General features: G+C 36.7%; 1 long non-coding RNA gene across 1 annotated transcript; it reads right to left on the minus strand.

Annotated features, from left to right (window-relative positions):
• Positions 1 to 681: 681 nt before the first annotated feature.
• Positions 682 to 2096, minus strand: LOC131256391 (uncharacterized). The gene is made up of 2 exons (XR_009176785.1): positions 1693 to 2096; positions 682 to 963 (listed from the first exon to the last, which is right to left on the minus strand). It is a non-coding gene; the product is annotated as an uncharacterized LOC131256391 (long non-coding RNA).
• Between the last annotated feature and the right edge of the window lie 1459 nt (positions 2097 to 3555).

Genomic DNA, 3555 nt, shown 5'->3' on the forward strand with positions numbered 1-3555 from the left:
GTCGTGAACACCCTAAGAACGGTCATGAGACACCAAAAATGGTTGTTGTAGTTTGAGTCGTATCTCCACAACTAGTCTAGGTTGGAGTCGACATTGTTCCTACGACCGGTCGAACAGTCTCTAAGACTAGTCGTAGCTCAACCAAAAAATTTTAAAAAATTGCAACAACTTAGGACTGGTCCTGAAATTTCTTGGACTGGTCAAGCCAGTGCTAGGACTAGTCGAACAGGGTTCAGGACTAGTCTTAGAACAGACCAATTACATGTAAATAGATTCAATTTGAATTATGTATCCAGAACGACCTACCCTAAGGTCAATCTAAGGTCAATCATACCTTGGAAGTGAGGTATGAACATTGAGACTTCAGTTCTTCAGATGATAGTTGACCTTTGAAGATTGTAAAGCTTGAGATCTCTGTACTTGATGTAGCATTGAACTTGAGATCTTCTAGAGCTTGAATTACACTTCATCTTTAATTGTATACATTGAGTCTTTGAACAAGGTCACTTCTTTTGATGTAGCTTATACTGGCATGGATTGAAGTAGTTCTTTGTTCTTGACTTGAAGCAAATTGATGCAGTGTCTTGAACATATAACACAACATGCTACACAAGACACAAATTGTGTTTTTGTCACCACAAAATTTGACAACCAAAGGAGGATACAAACCATAGCACTTACACAAAGTTATCGCCCTTCTCTTTCTATTTCCTCTTAAATTGTTTCCTAGACTTTATTGTACTAGATACAAACCCATGCCTTCCAGCGGATTCACCAGACTGAAGAGTTTAAGGCAAGAATACAATCAGCCCATACCTTAGTTGCATGATCCTTCTAACTAGGTGATGATCCCGCTTTAAATCATGCTTTGGTCTAACACACCCACTCCAGTTTCCAAGTGGAATCACCCACTCCAGCTTGATAACATTTGTAACATGCAATTCCTCATTCCCACACCCGAATCTTTTGCCATGTTACTTCACTCTTTGGGAAACAATAGTCCATACTACTAGTAGCATGTCACAAAAATGGAAGGAATGATTTTATTTTCTTTATTTTCTCATTTGCTTGTCATTGGAATCTAGAATGTCAAACCGCACTAAAAAAGCATTGAACTATTATAGAAAAACAAGTGATAGTTCAAAATTCAAATATGAACATGCACCTCTAAACAAGCAGAAGATCTTCAAAGCTATGAAAATTAGCACAAGCAAATGAGAACCATCAAATGAAGGTGTGAAAGATGATGATGCTGGAAAAAAAATTACATGAACCAGGTAAAATTGAATAAAACAAAGTTCGGCATTACCAAAGGCTATCACATGAAATTTAATACCATCTAATACCATCTCAACTTCGAGCAGGCATACAATCAAAGAAACCTCATATTTAGAAATGTCTGCATGCATGACAATAGACAATATACCCACATACCGAGACACATTTTTATGTTGCTTAGTTGAAGAATAGGACGAATGAGACCATCTCAAAGCACTTAAAGAGAATGGAATTGTGTTCGGGAAGAGGCAACCCAAAAAGGAGAATTAATTGAAGAGAAAAATACAAAGTGTTTTTTTTTTTTTTTTGAATTTGCAAAATACGAACTATGAAAAACACAATCTGAAAATAAGGAGCTTAATAGCAAGATGGAAACAGGACATCCAATAACTAACTACGTTGAAGCTTATTTACCTTGTCTTCATTTCCAGTTGCATGGGACAACACCAGGCCTTCCCTATAAATTTCTCTCTAAACTGTTTCCTTGTGCTCTACCCTCATGTAACCCGAGAAGACCCAACTTATTTTGTTGTAGATCTTGAGTCACAACAAGGAAAGACATTGCCTAATACCACATACTCAGGATGCCCATTCTGAAATGATAATAATAAATAAATGACTAATAATCTGAAATAAGTAGAGATAAGTGATGCCTAGGGTTATCTAATAGTTCCATCAGACCATATAAGTGGGAAAAAATGGTGGACTATTGGTATGAACCAAACAGTCTAGTAGCACATGCTAACAGAAAATCTAGTAATAGCGAGATCATGTAACACATGCTCAACACTTATATCCTAAGTACAAAAGTGAAACAAAACTACCTATATGGATGCGTGAATTTTCATTTTGACCTACAGCAGTTGTCAAAGAGGTCATTTAAAGTTTCTCAGACAATCCAAGTCCCAAACTGTAGAAACATTGCCATATGACACAGATCAGACAGAGCATAAATGTAAAATCAGTATAGAAGAAGGTCATGCCACATAACCTATTACCTAAACACAGGTTATCCGTGCCTAAAATATACCAAAGAATGCATATAATTTAACTAGCCAACATGACCTCTGAAGGCAACTCATTCGCTAGGTAACATAATCTCTTTAGAGATACCGAGTAAGATGTTATGCGAGCTAATGCAATTTCCTCAGGAACTGATAACTCGAAAGTGTTTGACTGTTGGTTTCTTATCGAACCATAGTTCATATGCAATCTTATTATTTGACTTTCTAGTATGAACATGGTTATAAATATAACAAGCCATGTTCACTGCTTTAGTCCAAAGATTTTTAGGAAGTTTCATGCTGTTTAACGTCACATTAGCCATTTCTTGAAGCACATGATTTTTTCTCTCAACAACCCCATTCTGTTGAGGTGTTTTAGGAGCAAAAAATTCATGTGATATATCATGATCGCTACAGAACTTTTCAAAATCATTATTGTTAAATTCAGAACCATGATCACTACAGATTTTAGAGACACGTGATTCCTTCTCAGTTTGGATATGCTTGAGTACCATTTTCACTTCATCGAGAGTTTCAGATTTCTCTCTCATGAAAACTACCCATGTATACCTAGTAAAATCATCCACTATTACCATAATATATTTCTTACCACCTCGACTCTCCGTTCTAGTCAGTCCAATGAGATCCATGTGGAGGAGTTCAGAAGGTTTGGATGTGGCATTAGAGTTCACTTTCTTGTGAGCAGTCTTAGTTTGTTTTCCAATCTGACATTCGCCACAAATTTTATCCATTTTCTTTAACTTAGGTAGACCTCTTATTACTTCACCTTTGTTCAGTCTATAAAGATTATGGTAGTGTACATGTCCTAGGCGTTTATGCCATAGTTCGGTCTTATTGGTTTGGACCATGTAACATGATAACTTATATGAGCTTGAATCACTGACTATATAGCAGTTCTCAGATGTTCTGCAACTAGTTAATATCACAGAACCGTTCTCATTAGAAATCTCACACCCTTGGTTGGTAAATTTGACGCTATATTTATTATCACAAATTTGAGAAATGCTTAAGGTCCTCTACAAACAAAACATTCTCAAATGGAGGAAAATTAAAGAGTTGAACTGTACCTTGGCCAATATTCCTGCAGTTGCTACCATCACCGAATGTGATTGAGCCATTACCCATATCTTTAAGATTGGTGAACAGATCTTTGTCACCTGTCATGTGTCTAGAACAACCACTGTCTAGGTACCACTTTGATTGACTCGAAGCCTTGAAAGCAGTGTGGGCAACCAGACAAGTAACCTTAGGG

Source organism: Magnolia sinica, chromosome 9 (assembly GCF_029962835.1).
Source record: "Magnolia sinica isolate HGM2019 chromosome 9, MsV1, whole genome shotgun sequence".
In the NCBI taxonomy this organism is placed as follows: domain Eukaryota; kingdom Viridiplantae; phylum Streptophyta; class Magnoliopsida; order Magnoliales; family Magnoliaceae; genus Magnolia; species Magnolia sinica.